The sequence below is a fragment of the Chlorocebus sabaeus genome, chromosome X (genome assembly GCF_047675955.1).
Source record: "Chlorocebus sabaeus isolate Y175 chromosome X, mChlSab1.0.hap1, whole genome shotgun sequence".
Classification (NCBI taxonomy): domain Eukaryota; kingdom Metazoa; phylum Chordata; class Mammalia; order Primates; family Cercopithecidae; genus Chlorocebus; species Chlorocebus sabaeus.
In genome coordinates, this window is record NC_132933.1 from 78,398,678 (window position 1) to 78,417,756 (window position 19,079).

General features: G+C 39.4%; 2 pseudogenes; one reads left to right on the plus strand and one right to left on the minus strand.

The window, feature by feature from the left end:
* Positions 1-1,442: 1,442 nt before the first annotated feature.
* LOC103232946 (52 kDa repressor of the inhibitor of the protein kinase pseudogene) lies at positions 1,443-8,400 on the minus strand (annotated as a pseudogene).
* An 8,658-nt stretch (positions 8,401-17,058) lies between these two features.
* Positions 17,059-17,884, plus strand: LOC103232198 (small ribosomal subunit protein eS6-like; annotated as a pseudogene).
* The last annotated feature ends 1,195 nt before the right edge of the window (positions 17,885-19,079 follow it).

Consider the following 19,079-nt stretch of genomic DNA (forward strand, 5'->3'; position numbering starts at 1 on the left):
ATATACACCATGGGATACCATGCAGCCATAAAGAGGAATGAGATCATGTCCTTTGCAAAAACATGGATGGAGCTGGAGGTCATTATCCTTAGCAAACTAATGCAGGAACAGAAAACCAAATACCACGTGTTCTCACTTATAAATGAGAGCTAAATTATGAGAACACATGGACACAGAGGGGAATAATAGACACTGGGGCCTATCAGAGGGTTGAGGATGGGAGGAGGGAGAAGATCAGGAAAAATAACTAATGGTCACTAGGCTTAATACCTAGATGATGAAATAATCTGTACAACAAACCCCCATGATACAAGTTTACCTATGTAACAAACCTGCACATATACTCCTGAACTTAAAATTAAAGTTAAAAGAAAGAAAAAGTTGAATTTGTGAGTTTTTGTGCCCTAGTAAAATTAGGTACTACTGTAGTTAGTAGTAGTATTATAACGGTCTAGAGAGAGTTTAAAAAAAAAAAAAAGGAATATTATGAGCAGCTTATGCCCACAAATTTGATAACCTAGATGAAATGAACTAATTCTTTGTACAACACAATCTGCAAAAACTCACAGGAGAAGAAATAAACTATCTGAATAGACCTGTCTCTATTAAAGAAATTGAATCAATAATTTTTAAGCAAAATTCACATTTTATTTAGGTTGAAATAAACTATACAAACTTGATTTTCTTCACCAAAAATAACACCAATATTTTCCATATTTTTCTAGATAAACCACAACACTTAGTTTTGTAGGTTTTCCAGGTTTTTCTTATAAATCAAGATGAGGCAGTAGATAAGAGTCATGGAAAAAGACAGAAAAGAAAAAACAGACAAATCAGTTGTCAGTATCCATGGCCTCTGATTCTCTCTTAACCATGAAACAGAAGTGTTCAACATATACCTGCTAAAAAGCTTAGGAAGATGTAGGCTCCACAAAGGAATGTAAGCAGCAACAATGAGATGTGGAAGAACGGCAGGCTCTTCCATTCAAACTTTGTTATTTGTTCCTTTAAGTTCAAGAAAGACAAAATCTACACTGAAATCCTTGTTTGGTGAGCTCACAAGCTTTTCTCCAGTAATTTCTTGTAACTGTCCAATATAGATTTTTAGCATACTTAAAACTCCTATTAGTCAAACATCAATTGTGGGCTTCACTATAACATTTTATAAAATGTATTCCTTCCTCCCACACCTCTTCAAAACATATTTCTTCAAAGAATTCATAATGCCCAACAAGTAGAGAGCCACAGTGACAACAAATGCTATGTCTAAAATGACTTAACTAAAACAATTCCAGAGTGCTGTCAACAGAGATCACACAGAAGGAAACGTGGCACTTTCAATGTTCTCTTCTGGAAGAACAGGTAGGTCTTCAAAGCATGAGAGTTCAAACAGGGACATTTAAACAGGTAGATTATCAATGGCTAAGGTATTCAATGGAGCCCTATAGGCAAAGATATTTAGTGATTAAGTGACCTACATACACTGTATGACTTTTCTTCCAAATATCAAATATAAGAAAGCCTATTTTTAAAAGTCTCTTAGGTGTTTTCCATGTTTCAGAATTATCTGTGGGAAACCCTGACTTACTTGTGTAGAGTTTAATATATGTGTCCACCATTAAATCCAGGTCGTGTTTTATATCAAAATTTATGTTAAGCAAAGCCAAGTTACTCAACCTTTGGTCTGTCAAAATGATCCTCAAATATGCTTTAAGAAGCTTTCATCCATTTTCATACTGCTCATTCTCAACCTTCATCACAGGAAGAATACACAGGACCTTCAGCAACGCATACACATTAGGAAAAAACTTCATGTCAGGAAGGTGGAGGGCTTCATGGATGGTGGATGGAAGCTCTGTATCTTTCCCCCTGTGTTTCCATTTGATTCTCCAACAATGAAGCTCAGCTGACAGTGTGTCGGAATTGGGTAAGTCGCTTCTGTACACATCAGCATAGTGTTCCTCCAATGTATTGAATTTCAGTTGTCCCATGACTGAGGGTACCAGAGATAAGCATTTAAGAGCTCTGAGGTGCTGTTCTGAGAATATATCTTTAAGTTCCTGAATAATGTGCTCCACTGTTGGGACACTTAGAGTTTCATTACAGTAACTCTCAGAGGTTAGCTGAGATTCCTGGTGAGCTCTGCGGAATTTCCCAGGGAGTTTCATTTGAATATCAAGTTTGGTTGCCAAATTTGTGGCTTCCTCAAACCAAAATTCATTATAAACTTCAATATTTTCCATCACTTCGTTGAGTGAATGCAGTACTGCAGTCAAGCTACCGCCTGTAAAGAAGACATCAGAGGTTTGCCCCTGGAGATTTTTCCCAAAGGCTCTTATAAAAGGACATTTTTAAGAACAACAATAGTAACAATGAAATCAAAATCTGTTACTGCGCTGCAGAGTACAAATGCTCGGCCAGCTATACAGTTATTTCATCTAATATTTCTCACTGAGAATGGCAGATTTCCTTCAGTTCTTTACCCCTTTCTTTACTGTTCTGAAAAAGAAATTACACTGTGAAGTTCTAAAAGCAGTTGTGGTGATCGATGGAAAAAAGAACAAACTTCCTCAATTGTTCCTAATGCAACAGATACTCCCATAACAGGTACTGATTTTGCCAACCACATATTTAAGGCACAGGAAGAGCAGAGTGTGTAGATAGCTTGGGGATATTTCTCTAAACATCTAGAGGCAACAACTTTCATTTTGGAAGAAAATCCGCGGGGTGAGGTGGCTCACGCCTGTAATCCCAGCACTTCGGGAGACTGAGGCAGGCGGATCATGAGGTCAGGAGATCGAGACCATCCTGGCTAACATGGCAAAACCCCGTCTCTACTAAAAATACAAAAAATTAGCTGGGCGCGGTGGCGGGCGCCTATAGTTCCAGCTACTCGGGAGGCTCAGGCAGGAGAATGGCGCGAACCCGGAAGGCGGAGCTTGCAGTGAGCCAAGATTGCGCCACTGCACTCCAGCCTGGGCGACAGAGAGAGACTCCGTCTCAAAAAATAAAAATAAAAAAAATAAAATAAAATAAAATAAAAAGAAAAAAAAGAAAAAGAAAAAAGAAGAAGAAAATCCGCTAGACACAATGTAAGCCTGGCCACGACAATACTCCATATTGAATCCCCACTTCTCAGTTATCATAGTGTGAAACTTCACAGCCAAAATTTCTGTATCGGTTTCATAAGGCAGGAAGCCTATAAATTCCTCTCTTAGGTTATGAGATTCATCAACAAACCTCACCAACACAGGTAGGTGCTCTTCCCCTGCTATGTCCACTACATCATCACTGATAATGGAAAAGAAGGGTGAGTCTCTCACTTCCCTGTGAGTTTTTTCTCGAATACAGCTCTCACAGATCTCTAGCATCTGCCTCTGCTGTGTTTTTGAACAAAACAACGTGTTAACTGCTGTTGTCTCAAACAGCTTTCTCAGAACCTCTTCACCAGAATTTATTCGGCACTCCAGCAGTGCCTGAAAGTTATCTGGAGTAAAGAGACCTGGGATTACGTCAGCCTCATGTCCATCCAGAGGTATGTTTTGCTTTCCCATCAGAATCAATATTTCAAATAGAGATTTTAGGTATTCTTTGTTTTCTTTCTCTTCAAGGGTTAGAGGTAAAATGTCCTCATTCTTGCCCTTCACCCTCTTCTTCACTGGGGTTCTGAGCATTGCTATTGTTGGTTTCTTTATGTTTTTGTTCCTGCTCAGAAGTTTCATCAATTTTTTTTCTGTTTCAGTGTCCTGATTTTGTCTTCACTCAGTTCTTTTATTCGTTTTCTGTGTCTACTATGTGGGTTGTTCAAATGACTGGTAAGGTCAAATATTGTTAGTATTGCATTATCTCAAAGAACTGTCCTATAAGGACTAGTTCTGCAGATCATGGAGGTCTCAAAATCTTTGGCACATAATCGATAATGTTTATTTAGCTGATCAGGTGTTTTATCTTCTAAGGCTACTCTCCTACAATTCTCCACCCACTTCTGGCATCTGGTCGGGGTCCACGGGAACCTGAAGAAGGCCAGGTTGTACTGCGTGCTCTTCCGCGTGCACTTGTGGGCAGCGCAGAAGTTTGCCTCAGGGCAGTCCGCCTGCCCATCGGGGCTGTGGAGGGGACTGAATCAATAATTAATAACCTTCCCAAACAGATGGCACTAGGGGTCACTGGTGAATTATACCAAACATTTAAGGAAGAAATTATATAAACTGTCTACAGTCTCTTCCAGGAGGTAGAAGCAGAGGGAACACTTCCTAATTTATTCTATGAGACCACTATTACCCAAGAACCAAAACCATATGAAGATATTACAAGAAAAGAAAACCGGCTGGGTGCGGTGGCTCAAGCCTGTAATCCCAGCACTTTGGGAGGCCTAGGCGGGCGGATCACCTGGAGGTCAGGAGGTCGAGACCAGCCTGGCCAACATGGCAAAACCCCATTACTAAAAAAAATACAAAAAACTAGCCGGGTGAGGTGGCGGGCGCCTGTAGTCCCAGCTGCTCAGGAGACGGAGGCAGGAGAATGGCGTGAACCCAGGAGGCGGAGCTTGCAGTGAGCCGAGATCCGGCCACTGCACTCCAGCCTGGGCGACAGAGCGAGACTCTGTCTCAAAAAAAAAAAAAAAAAAAAAATTACAAGATTTAGCCAGGCGTGGTGGCAGGCGCCTGTAATCCCAGCTACTCGGGAGGCTGAGGTAGCAGAATCGCTTGAACCTGGGAGGCGGAGGTTGCAGTGAGCCGAGATCGTGCCATTGCACTCTAGCCTGGGGGACAAGAGCTAGACTTCCTCTCAAAAAAAAAAAAAAGAAAAAAGAAAGAAAAGAAAACTACAGGCCAACATCTCATGAATGTAGATGCAAAATATCCCCATCAAAATATTAGTAAATATCCATAATGAATAAAAATTATGCACCTTGACCATGTGTGATTTATTCCATGTATGCAAGGCTAGTTCAACATTTGAAAATCAATTGACGTAATCCATCACATCTATAGGCTAAAAAGGAAAAATTGTATGATCATATCCATAGATGCAGAAAAAGCATCTGAGAAAATTCAACACTCATTCTGTATGATGCTATAGTAGTGTATACATTTGTCAAAGCCCATAGAATGTACAAAATCAAGAATGAAAATTTAAACTATGGACTTTGAGTGATAATGGTGTGTAAAGGTTGGTTCATCAATTTGAAATACATATACCACTTCTGGTGTGGAACGTTGATAGTGAGGGAGGCTATGCATGTGTGTGAGAAGGAGTATGTGGGATCTCCCTGTACTTTTCATTCAGTTTTGCTGTGAACCTAAAACTGTTCTAAAAAGTAAAGTCTATTGTTTTTGAAAAATGGAAGAAGTCATTCTGGGTCACACCCTAAATAACTGGTAGACCTGGAACTCAACTCCAGATTTATTTGACCACAACTGTCTTGTCCTTATCCACTGTGCCACAAGATCCACTTTGAATTTCACCCTGTTTAATATTTCTTTGCTGAACACAATTGGCTAGATGGAAAAAGAACTTGACTCACCATTTAGAAAAGCAAGGAACCTAGTTTTTGTGTAGAAATTATAATAATATATTTCTACTAAAGGGTACATTTCAGTAAGAAAAATGAAGGAAAAGTTAAGACATTTCTAGATAAACAAAAACTGATTATATTTATCACTAGTAGACATGCCCTACAACAAACGCTAGAGCCAATCCTTCTTCTGGGTATATACTGAAAGGAGATGAAATCACCATCTTGTAAAGACATCTGCACTCTCAAGTCACTGAAGCATTATTCACAATAGCCACAATATGGATACAACATAAGTGTCCATCAATGGACAAATGGATAAAGAAAATGTGTTATATATGTATATAGATATGTGTGTGTACTTATTTATACAAACCCACATATATAATGAAATATTATTCAGCCTTTAAAAAGGAGATACTGCCATTTGCCACAAAATGGATGGACCTGGAGGACATTATGCTAAGTAAAATAAGCCAGATAAAGAAAGAAAAATATAGCATAATCTTATTTATATTGTGCACTCTATTTTTTAAAAGTCAAATATATAGTACAGAGAGAATGAAACAGTGGTTACCATGGGTGGGGATAGGGAAGAAACAGGAAAATGTAGGTCAAGGGATACAAAGTAGCAGATATGTAGGATGAACAAGTCTAGAGTTTTAACATACCACATTAGGACTGTAGTTAATAAAATTGTGTTAAAGATTCTTGTCAACTAAGTAGAGTTTAGCTGTTCTTGTCACAAAAGAAGTAACTATGTGAGATGATAAATATGTTAATTTGCTTCACCACAGTAACTATTTTACTATCTACATGTATTCCATAACATGTTTTAAACCTGAATACACAATAAGATTTATTTTTTAAAAATGCCAAAGAGAGTCTTCCAGACTGAAATAAAAGGAAAACAGAAAGTAATTCAAGGATAGCCAAAGAAATCAAGAACAAAGGTAAAGGTAGATACACAAGTGTTATTGGCTGAATTGTGTCCACCAAAATTTATGTATTAAAGTCCTGGCTTCCAGTACTTCAGGATGTGACTATATTTGGAGAAAGAGTATTTAAGAAGTAATTAAGTTAAAATAAGGTCATTGGAGTGGGACTTAATCCCATATGATGAGTATCCTTATAGGAAGCAGAGATTAGAATACAGATACCCACAGAAGAAAAACTATGCAAAGACACAGGGAGAAGATGGCCATCTACAAGCCAAGGAGAGAGGTTGCTAAAGGAACTAACCTGGTCGACACCTAGACCCAGGACTTCTATTCTCTATAACTATTGGAAAATAAATTTTTATTGTTTAAGCCACTCAGTCAGTGATACTTTGTTATGACAGCCCTAGCTACCTAATATAATAGGTAAGTATAAAAAGCCAGTAGTAGTGCTTATTTGGTTTGTAACCATTTTTTTTCCGTAGAATTTAAAGGACAAAGATATAAAATAATAATTTTAAAGTTATGCTAGTGGGTACACAGTGTATAAAGGTGTAATTTGTGACAATAACAACATAAAAGAGAGACAGAGCTGTAAGGGGTCAGAGTTTTCTAGTACTATTGAAGCTAAGTATTAATTCAAAGTTGAGTGTTACAAAGTTAAGACAGCAATTGTAATCCCCAGGATAATCACCAAGGAAAAAACTGAAAATACACAGAAAAAGAAACAAAGAGGGATTCAAATGGTACACTAACAAAAAAAAATCAATTAATCACAAAAGGAAGCACTAATGGAGGAAGTGAGAAACAAAAAAGATAATGTATTAGTATGCGAGGGCATATAAATATATATGTATATATAAAATACTATATATATAAAAGACACATATTAGTATGCTAGGGCTGCCATAACAAAATATAACTTAAAGGGTGGTTTAAACAACAGAATTGTGTTTCCTCACACTTACAGAGTCTAGAAGTTCAAGACCAAGGTGTTAGCAGGTTTAGTTTCTCCTAAGTCCTTTCTTCTTGTCTTGCAGATGGCTTCCTTCCCGTTGCATCCTCGCATGGTCTTTTCTCTATGCATGCACATCCTGGTGTCTCTCAGTGTGTCTTAGTCTAATAAGGACATCAGTCAGATTCGATCAGAGCCCACCCTAATAGCTTCATTTTTACTTACTTACCCCAAAGGCCCTATTGCAAATACAGTTATAATCTGAGGTACTGGGGGTTAGGCTTTCAACATATAAATGTTGAGGAACCACAATTCAGGCCATAATAAGACATACAGTAAACATGGCCAGGCATGGTGGCTCACGCATGTAATTTCAGCACTTTGGGAGGTCAAAGTTGGAGAACTGCTTGAGGCCAGAAGCTTGAGACCAGCCTGGGCAACATAGTGAGACCCCATCTCTATGAAGCAAATTCAGTTAAAAAGCATTAACCAGGAATGGTGATGCACACCTGTACTCCCAGCCAGGGTGACAGAGTGAGAGCCCATATCTTTAAAAATGTAATTTGTGACATCAATAATATAAAATAGGGGAGTGATGCTGTAAAGGAGTAAAGTTTTTGTTGTTAAGTTGTTGTCAGCTTGAAATAGAATGTTATAACTTTAAAACATTTTATGTAGTTGCAATGGTAATCACAAAGGAAATACTTATAGAATATACACAAAAGGAAATGAGAAGGAAATCAAGCAGGTCACTATAAGAAAAAAAAAACAGTGAAACATGAAGGAAGGCAGTAAGAGAAGAAAGGAGGGAAAAGGGACAAAACATACAGAAAACAACAAAATGGCAATAAGAAGTACTTCTCTATCAGTAATTACTTTAAATGTAAGTGGATTAAACTCCCCAAAATACATACGTTGGCTGAATGGATAAAAAATCAGGATCCACCTGTTTGCTATCTATAGGAGACTCACCCTAGATCTAAGGACATGCATAGACTTAAAGTGAAAGGATGGAAAAAGATACTACATAAAAATGGTAACCAAACAAAGCAGGATGACTGTACTAATATCAGACAAAATAAGCTTTAAGTCAAAAACTGTTATAAGGACATTATATAGTAATAAAAGAGACAATTCATCAAAAAAAATTATAAATATTCATGCAACAAACATCAGAGCTCCTAAATATATAAACTTTGACAGAATTAAACAAGAAAAGAGACAGCAAAAAATATGAAAAATAGACAGCAAAATAGTAATAGTAATAGGAGACTTTGATACCTTACTTTTAATAATGAACGGATAGAGCAACTAGACAAAAAGTCATTAAGAAAATAAAGGACCCGAACAAAACTGTAGACCTGTTGGACCTAACAGACATATAGAACAGTCCACCCAAAAAGAACAGAATATGAACATGGGACCTTCTCTAGGAAAGACTTCACGTTAGACCACAAAACAAATCTTAACGAATTCAAAAAGATTGAAATTATGCAAAATATATCTTCCAATCACAATGAAATAAAACTAGAAATGAATAGCAGAATGAAAACTGGAAAATCCACAAATATGTGGAATTTAAATAACACATTCTTTTAAAAAAGGCTTAAAATATATTTTAATAAATAATAACACATTCATGTACAGTCAATGGGCCAGAAAGGATGTCATGAGGGAAATTAGAAAATACCTTGAGACAAATGAACATGAGAATATTACACATCAAAACTTATGGGATGTAGCAAAAGCTAAGTGTCAAGTATATATGTGTAAACACATACATTATAAAAAGAAACATCTCAAATCAACAACCTTACTTTATACTTCAGGGAACCAGGAAAACAATAATAATCTAAATACAAAGCTAGCAGAAGGAAGGGAATAATAAAGGTTAATCAGAGATAAAGGGAATAGAGAATAGAATGCATCAATGAAACTAAGAGTTGTTTTAACAAGAGCAACAAAATTGACAAATCCTTAGGCCAGTCATGGTGGCACACACCTGTAATCCCAGCACTTTGAGAGGCCAAGGTGGGAGGATTGCTTGAGGCCAGGAGTTTGAGGCCAGCCTGGACAACATAGCAAGACTCTGTCTGTACCAAAAAAAAAAGAAAGAAAGAAAAAACTTTTAGCTATATTAACTAAGAAAAAAAGAGAAGATTCAAATAACTAAAATCAGAAATGAAAAAAATGGAACATTACAACTGATGCCAAAGAAATTTAAATGACAGTTAAAAATATACTATGAGCACTTGTATACCGACAAACTGAACAAACTAGAAATAGATAAATTCATAGAAACGCACAACCTACCAAGACTGAATCATGAATAGAAAATATTAACATATCAATAACTAGTAAGAAGACTGAATCAGAAATCATAAAACCTCCCAATAAACACAAGCCCAGTAAGAAGGAGGCAGAACGGCTGGGCACAGTGGCTCATGCCTGTAATTCCAGCACTTTGAGAGGCCAAGGCAAGTGGATCACTTGAGGTCAGGCGTTCAAGACCAGCCTGGCCAACATGGTGAAACCCCGTCTCTACTAAAAATACAAAAATTTGCTGGGTATGGTTACACGTACCTGTAGTCCCAGCTACTCACAAGTCTGAGGCAAAAGAAAAGCTTGAACCTGGGAGTCGGAGGTTGCTATGAGCTGAGACTGTGCCACTGCACTCCAGCTTGGGCAACAAGAGTGAAACTCCATCTCGAAAGAGAAGAAGGAGGAGGAGGAGGCGGAGGAGGAGAAGGAGGAGGAGGAGGAAAAGAAGAAGGAGGAAGAGGAGGAGCAAGATGGTTAAACAGAAGCCTCCATTGATTGTCCTCCTCACAGAAACACCAAATTAAACAACTATCCACACAATAAAAGTCCCTTCATAAGAATCAATCATCAGGTGAGTGATCACAGTACCTGGTTTTAGCTTCATATCACTGAAAGAGGCCCAGAAGAGGGTAAGAAAGGCAGTCGTCAGTTGTAGACACTACATCTCTCTCATCTCCTGGCAGTGACAGTATGGTGTGGAGAGAGAATATGTGTACTTGGGAAAGGGAGAGTGCAGTGATTGTGGGACTTACATTAGAACTCAGTGCTGTCCTCTCACAGTAGAAAGCAACACTGGGCACAACTCAGCTGGCACCCATGGAGGGAGCATTTATACCAGCCCTAGCCAGAGGGGAATCACCCATCCCAGTGGTTGGAACCAGAATTCTGGCAAGCCCCACCACAATGGGATAAACTGCTCTAGCATCCTAAATAAACTTGAATGGCAGTCTAGGCCACAACACCAGGCAGGGCAGCTTACAGCTCCAGGAGAGACTCCTTCCCTCAGCTTAAAGAGAAGAGAGGAAAGAGTAAAGAGGGTTTTGTTTTGCAACTTAGATATGAGCTCAGCCACAGTAGGAAAGGGCACTGGGAAGAGTCTTGAGGCCTCCATTCCAGGCCCTGGCTACCAGATGACATTTCTAGACACACCCTGGGCCAGAAGGGAATGGTTGCCTTGAAGGGAAAGACACAGTCCTGGCAAGATTAATCACCTGCTAACTGAAGAGCTCTTGGGCTCTGAATAATCAGTAGTGATATCCTGGTAATACTTGCCATGGACTTTGGGGAAGACTCAGAAATATGCTGGCTTCAGGCATAACCCAGCATGTTCCAGGCTGTGGTGGTTACAGGGAGTGTATTAGTCCATTCTCACACTGCTATAAATAACTGAGTCTGGGTAGTTTACAAAGGAGAGGTTTAATTGGCTCATGATTCTGCAGGCTGTACAGGAAGCATGATGCTGGCCATCTGCTCAGCTTCTGGGGAGGCATCAGGAAACTTAAAAGCATGGCAGAAGTCAAAGGGGGAGCCAGCACTTCTCACATGGCAAAAGCAGGAGGAAAAGGGGAGGGCAGAGGTGCTACACACTTTTAAACAACCAGATCTCATGAGAACTCTATCACAAGAACAGCACTGGGGGAGATGGTGCTACACCATTAGAAACCACTCCAATGTTCCAGTCACCTCCCACCAGGCCTCACCTCCAACATTGGGGATTACATTTCAACATGAGATTTGGGTGGGAACACAGATCCAAACCATGTCATTCTGCCCCTGGCCCCTCCAAAATGTCATGTCCTTCTCACATTTCAAAATACAATCATGCCTTCCTGACAGTCCCCCAAAGTCTGAACTCATTTCAGCATTGACTCAAAAGTCCATAGTCCAAAGTCTCATCTGAGACAAGGCAAGTCCCTTCTGCCTATGAGCCTGTAAAATAAAAAACAAGTTAGTTACTCCCAAGAAACAATGGGGCTACAGGCATTGGATAAATACTCCCATTCCAAAAGGCAAAAATCAACCAAAAAAGTGGGGGCTATAGGCTCCATACAAGTCCAAAACTTAGCAGGGCAGCCATTAAATCTTAAAGCTCCAAAATAATCTCCTTTGACTTCATGTCTTGCATCCAGGGTATAGTGGTGCAAGGGCTGGGCTCCCAAGACCTTGGGCAGCTCCACCCCTGAGGCTTTGCAGGGTATAGCCCACACAGCTGCTTTAATGGGCTGGCATTGAATATCTGCAGCTTTTCCAGGCACATGGTGCAAGTTGTCAGTAGATCTACTATTCTGGGGTCTGGAAGATGATGGCCCTCTTCTCACAGCTCCACTATGCAGTGCCCTAGTGGGGACTCTGTGTGGAGGCTCCAACCCCACATTTCCCCTCTGCACTACCCTAGCAAAGGCTCTCCATGAGGGCTCTGCCTCTGCACCAGGCTTCTGCCTGGACACCCAGGCTTTTCCAAACATCTTCTGAAATCTAGGGGGAGCCTCCTAAGCCTCAACTCTTGTACTGTGCACACCTGAAGGCTTAACACCATGTGGAAACTGCCAAGGCTTATGGCTTACACCCTCTGGTGCAGCAGTCCAAGTTGTATCTGGGACCCTCTCAGCCATGGCTGGAGCTGGAGCAGCTGGGATGGAAGGAGCAGTGTCCCAAGGCTGCACAGTACACAAGACCCCTGTGCCTAGCCCATGAAACTATTCTTCTCTCCTAGGTCTCTGGACCTGTGATGAGAAGTGCTATCACAAAGGACTCTGAAATTCCTTGGAAGCCTTTTTCCCATTGTCTTGGTTACCAGTATTTGCTTTCCTTTGAGTTATGCAAATTTCTGTAACCTGCTTGAGGTCCTCCCCTGAAAATGGCTTTGTTTTTCCACCACATGGCCAGGCTGCTGATTTTCCAAACTTTTATGCTCTGCTTCCCTTTTAAATATAAGTTCCAGTTTTACATTATTTGTTTGCTCACACATTTGAACATAGGTAGTTAGAAGCAGCCAGGTCACATCTTGAATGCTTTGCTGCTTATAAATTTATTCTGCCAGATACCCTAAATCATCACTCTCAAGCTCAAAGTTCCACAGATCCCTAGAGCAGGGGCACAATGCCTCCAAGTTCTTTGCAAAGCATAACAAAAGTGACCATTGCTCCAGTTCTCAATAAGTTCCTCATCTCCATCTGAGTCCTCCTCAGCCTGGTCTTCATTGTCCATATCACTATCAGCATTTCGGTCACAACAATTTAACAAGTCTCTAGGAAGTTTCAAATTCTCCCTCATCCTCCTGTCTTCTTCTGAGCCCTCCACACTTCTAACCTCTGCCCATTACCAGCAGCAGTTCCAAAGCTGCTTCCACATTTTCAGGAATCTTTATAGAAATGTCCCACTCCTTGGTACCAATTTTTTGTATTAGTCAGTTCTTACACTGCTATAGAGAAATACCAGAGACTGGGTAATTTACAAAGAAAAAGAGGTTTAATTGGCTCATATTTCCACAGGTTGTACAGGAAGCACGATGCTGGTCATCTGCTCGGCTTCTGGGGAGGCCTCAGGAAACTTAAAATAATGGCAGAAGGTGAAGCGGGAACCAGCACTTCTCACATGGCTGGAGCAGGAGGAAGAGAGAGAGAGAGGGGAGGTGCTACACAATTTTAAATAACCAATTCTCGTGAGAACTCTATCAAGAATAGCACTAGGGGGATGGTGCTAAACCATTAGAACCTACTCCCATTTTCCAATCACCTCCTACCAGGTCTCACCTCTAACATTGGGGATTACAACTCGACATGAAATTTGGGTGGGGACACAGATACAAGCTGTATCAGGGAGACACTCCTTCTGTTTGAGAAAAGAGGAAACAAGAGTAAAGAGGACTTTGGCTCTCTTGCAGCTTAGGTGCCAGCTCAGCCACACACCAAGAGCCTGCTTGGGGTCTCCGATTTTAGGCTGTGATTCTGGTATGGCATGTCTGGACCTGCCCTGGGCCTGAGGGGAGCCCACTGCCATGAAGGAAGTATCTCAGGCCTGGAAGCATTCACCATAAACTGACTGAAGAACTCTTAGGCCTTCAGTGAACTTAAGTGGAGCCAGGGAGTACTCGCCACAGGCCTAAGGTGGTGGTGGCCATGGTGAGAGAGTTCTCTGCTTGTGGAAAGGGGAGGAAAGAGTGGGAGGGATTTTGTCCTGTGGTTTGAGTGCCAACTCAGCTGCAGTAGAATAGAGAACCAGGTAGATTCCTAAAGTTTCTGACTCCAGGCCCTGGCTCCCAGACAGCATCTCTGGACCCAACAGTGGTAGCAATGCAGTGGTTATTGTGGGCCTTGGGCAAGACTCAGTACCATGCTGCCTTCAGGTCTGACCCAGCAGATTCAATGGTGGTGGTCACAGAGGTACTTGTATCACTCCTGCACTAGCTCCAACCAGCTCAGCACAAACAGAGAGATTCCATTTGTTTGGGAGAAAGTAAGGGAATAGAACAAAAGTCTCTGCCTGGTAATCCAGAGAATTCTTCAGAATAGTATCCAAGACCACTAAGGTGGTACCTTTATGAGGCTACAAGAACCACAGCATTACTGGGCTTACAGTGCTTCCTAATATAAATATGACTGCAGAGACCAAAAATGTAGATTAAAACCCTCAAATCTCTTTGAACACCTGGAAAGCCTTCCCAAGAAAGACAGGTACAAACAAGCCCAGACTGTGAAGACTATGATAGATATTAACTCTTCACTGCCTACACACCAATGAACATCTAAAAGCATCAAGACCATCTAGGAAAACACGACCTCACCAAACAAACTAAATAAGGCACCAGGGACAGATAATTCAAACAGATAATTCAAAATAACTGTGTTGAGGAAAGTCAAAGAAATTCAAGATAACACAGATAAGGAATTCGAAATCCTATAAGGTAAATTTAACAAAGAGATTAAAATAATTGAAAAAGAGTCAAGCAGAAATTCTGGAGCTAAAAAATGCAACTGGCATGCTGAAGAATGCATCAGGGTCTTTTAATAGCAGAATTGATCAAGCAGAAGAAAGAATTAGTGAGCTTGAAGATGGGCTATTTGAAAATACACAGTCAGAGGAGACAAAAGAAAAAAGAATAAAAAGAATGAGGCATGCCTACAAGATCTAGAAAGTAGCCTTAAAAGGGCAAACTTAGAAGTTATTGGCCTTAAAGAGGAGGTAAAGAGAGAGACAGGGGTAGAAAAATTATTCAAAGGGATAATAACAGAATTTCCCAAATCTATTGAAAGAGATCAGTTTTCTTTCAAGAAAAAAGGTTATAGAACACCAAGCAGATTTAACCCAGAGAAGACTACCTCAAAATATTTAATAAACAAATTCCCAAAGGTCAGGAATAAAGAAAGGATCCTAAAAGCAGCAAGAGAAGATAAACAAATAACATACCATGGAGCTCCAATATATCTGGCAGCAGATTTTCCAGTGGAAGTCTTACAGGCCAGGAGAGAGTAGCATGACACATTTAAAGTGCTGAAGGATCAAAACATTTACCCTACAATAGTATATCTGGTGAAAATGTCCTTCAAACATGAAGGAGAAACGAAGACTTCTGAGACCAAAAAAAGACTGAGGGATTTCATCAATATGAGATGTGCCCTATAAGAAATGCGAAAGAAAGTTCTTCAATCTAAAAGATAAGGCTGTTAATGAGCAATAAGCATTCATCTGAAGGTACAAAACTCACTGGTAATAGTAAGTACACAGAAAAACATAGAATGGTATCACCCTGTAATTGAGGTGTGTAAACAACTCATATCTTGAGTAGAAAGACTAAATGATGAACTAAAGAAAAATAATAACCACAGAAACTTTTCAAAGACATAAATAGTACAAGATATAGGCCAGGCATGTTGGCTCACGTCTGTAATCCCAGCACTTTGGGAGGCTGAGGTGGGCAGATCACAAGGTCAGGAGTTCAAGACCAGCCTGGCCAACATGGTGAAACCCCGTCTCTACCAAAAATACAAAAAGAAAATTAGCTGGGCATGGTGGCACGTGCCTGTAATCCCAGCTACTCAGGAGGCTGAGGCAGGGGAATTACTTGAACCAGGACCCAGGAGGTGGAGGTTGCAGTAAGCTGAGATTGCACCACTCTGCTCCACCCTGGGCTACAAAGCAAGACTCTGTCTCAAAAAAAAAAAAAAAAAATATATATATATATATATACACACACACACACACACACACACACACATACATGCACACACACACACAATAAACTTAAAAACAGGAGGACAAAATTAAAGTGTAGGGTTTTCATTAGTTTTTTCTTTTTTAGCGAGAATGGAAAATGACAAGGATGCCCACATTCAGCACTGTTATTCAACATAGTACTGGAAGTCCTGGCTAGGGCAATCAGAGAAGGCAAAGAAACAAAGGCATCCAAATTGGAAAGGAAGAGGTCAAATTATTCTTGTTCACACTATGCAATTAGTGTTATGTTGTCATCAGTTTAAAATAATGGGTTACAAGATATTATTGGCAAGCTTCATGGTAATCTCAAATCAAAAAACATACTATGGATACATTAAAAATAAAAAGCAAGAAATTAAATCAGACCACCTGAGAAAATCACCTTCACTAAAGGGAATACAGGAAGGAAGAAAAGAAGGAAGAGAAGACCACAAAACCACCGGAAAACAAAGAGCAAAAGTCCTTACTTATCAATAACATCAAATGTAAATGAACTAAACTCTCCAATAGAAATACATAGAGTGGCTGAATGGATGAAAAAATAAGATATGTTGCCTAAAACAAACATACTTCACCTATAAAGACACACATAGTCTGAAATGAAGGGATGGAAAAAGATATACCATAGTTCACATTAAAATATAAACCAAAAAAGAGCAGCAGTAACTATTTTTATATCAGACACAATAGATTTCAAAACAAAAACTTTATGAAGAGACAGAGAACATCACTATAAGGGGTCACCTCAGCAAGAGAATATAACAATTTTAAATATATATACACCTATGCACCCAATACTGCAACACCCAGATATATAGAGCTAAAGAGAGAGATAAGTCCAAATACAATAATAGTTAGAGACTTCAGCACCCCACTTTCAGCATTGGACAGATCTTCCAGACAGAAAATCAACAAGGAAATATTGGATTTAATCTGTACTATAGACCAAAGGGACCTAATAGATATTTACAGGACATTCCAGCCAATGGCTGCAGAATACACGTTCTTCTCCTCACCACATGGATCATTCTCAAGGATAGACCTTATGTTAGGCCATGAAACAGTCTTAAAACATTTTAAAAATTGAAATTATAGCTATTTTCTGTGGCGCCTCAGAGGCGTTCAGCTGCTTCAAGATGAAGCTGAACATCTCCTTCCCAGCCACTTGCTGCCAGAAACTCATTGAAGTGGATGATGAATGCAAACTTCATACTTTTTGAGAAGTGCATGGCCACAGAACTTGCTGCTGATGCTCTGGGTGAAGAATGAAAGGGTTATGTGGTCCAAATCAGTGGTGGGAATGACAAACAAGGTCTCCCCATGAAGCAGGGTGTCTTGACCTGTGGCTGTGTTGGCTTGCTTGCTACTGAGTGAGGGGCATTCCTGTTACAGACCAAGGATAACTGGAGAGAGAAAGAGAAAATCAGTTTGTGGTTGCATTGTGGATGCCAATCTGAGCGTTCTCATCTTGGTTACTGTAAAAAAAAAAAAAAAAAAAAAAAAAAAAGGAGAGAAGGATATTTCTGGACTGACTGATACTATGGTGCCTCGTTGCCTGGGGCCCAAAAGAGCTAGCAGAATCTGCAAACTTCTCAACCTCTCTAAAGAAGATGATGTCTGCCAGTATGTTGTAAGAAAGCCCTTAAACAAAGAAGGTAAGAAATCTAGGACCAAAGCATCCAAGATTCAGCATCTTGTTAATTCATGTGTCCTGCAACACAAATGGCGGTGTATTGCTCTGAAGAAGCAGAGTACTAAGAAAAATAAGGAAGAGACTGAAGAATATGCTAAACTTTTGGCCAAGAGAATGAAGGAGGCTAAAGAGAAGTGCCAAGAACAAATTGCGAAGAGATGAAGACTTTCCTCTCTGCGAGCTTCTACTTCTAAGCCTGAATCCAGTCAGAAATAAAATTTTTTGAGTAACAAGTAAATAAGATCAGACTCAAAAAAATGAAATTATATCAAATAGCTTCTCTGACCACAATGAAATAAAATAGAAATCAATAGCAAGAGGAATTTTGAAAACTATGCAAACACATGGAAATTAAATTATATGCTCCTAAATGACCAGTGGATCAATGAAGAAATTAAGAAAGAAATTGAAAAAAATTATTGAAATAAACCATAACGGAAACACAACATACCAAAACTTTACGGGACATGACAAAAACAATACTAAGAGGGAAGTTTATAGCTGTAAGTGCCTACATCAAAAAAAGAAAGCTTCGAACAAAAAAATCTAATGGTACATTTTAAAGAACTACAAAAGCAAGAGCAAACCAAATCCATAGTTAGGAGAAGAAAAGAAATAATAAGCATTAGAGCAGAAATAAATGAAATTGAATCAAAAAAATACAAAAGATCAACAAAACAAAAAGTTGGTTTTTTGAAAAGATAAATAAAATTGACAAACCTTTAGCCATACTAAGGAAAAAAGAGAGAGAAGACCAAAATAAATAAAATCGTGGATGAAGAAGAAGACATTACAATCAATAGTGCAGAAATTAGAAGGATCATTATGGGCTACTATGAGCAATTATATGCCAACAAATTGGAAAACCTAGAAGAAATGGATAAATTCCTAGACACATACAATCTACCAAGATTGAATCAGAAAGAATTCCAAAACCTGAACAGACCAATAACAAATAACAAAATCAAAACCATAATAAAAAGTCTGCCAGCAAAGCAAAGCCTGGAACTCAATGGTTTCACTGATGAATTTTACCAAACATTTAAAGAAGAACTAAACCAATCATGCTCAAACTACTCTGAAAAACAGAGGAGGAGGGAATACTCCCAAACCCATTCTATGAGGTCAGTATTACCCCGATATCAAAATCAGGCACCAAAACACACTATGAAAAAAACAAAAACAAAAACAAAACAAAACAAAAAAACACCACAAAACCTACAGGCCAATATCCTGATGAGCACTGATGCAAAAACCATCAACAAAATACTAGGAAACCAAATTCAACAACACATTGAGCAGATAGTTCATCACCACCAAGTGGGATTTATCCCAGGGATAAATGTACATATAATGTACATAAATGTGGTTCAATGTACACAAATCAATCTATGTGATACATCGTATCAACAGAATGAAGGACAAAAATCATATGATCAT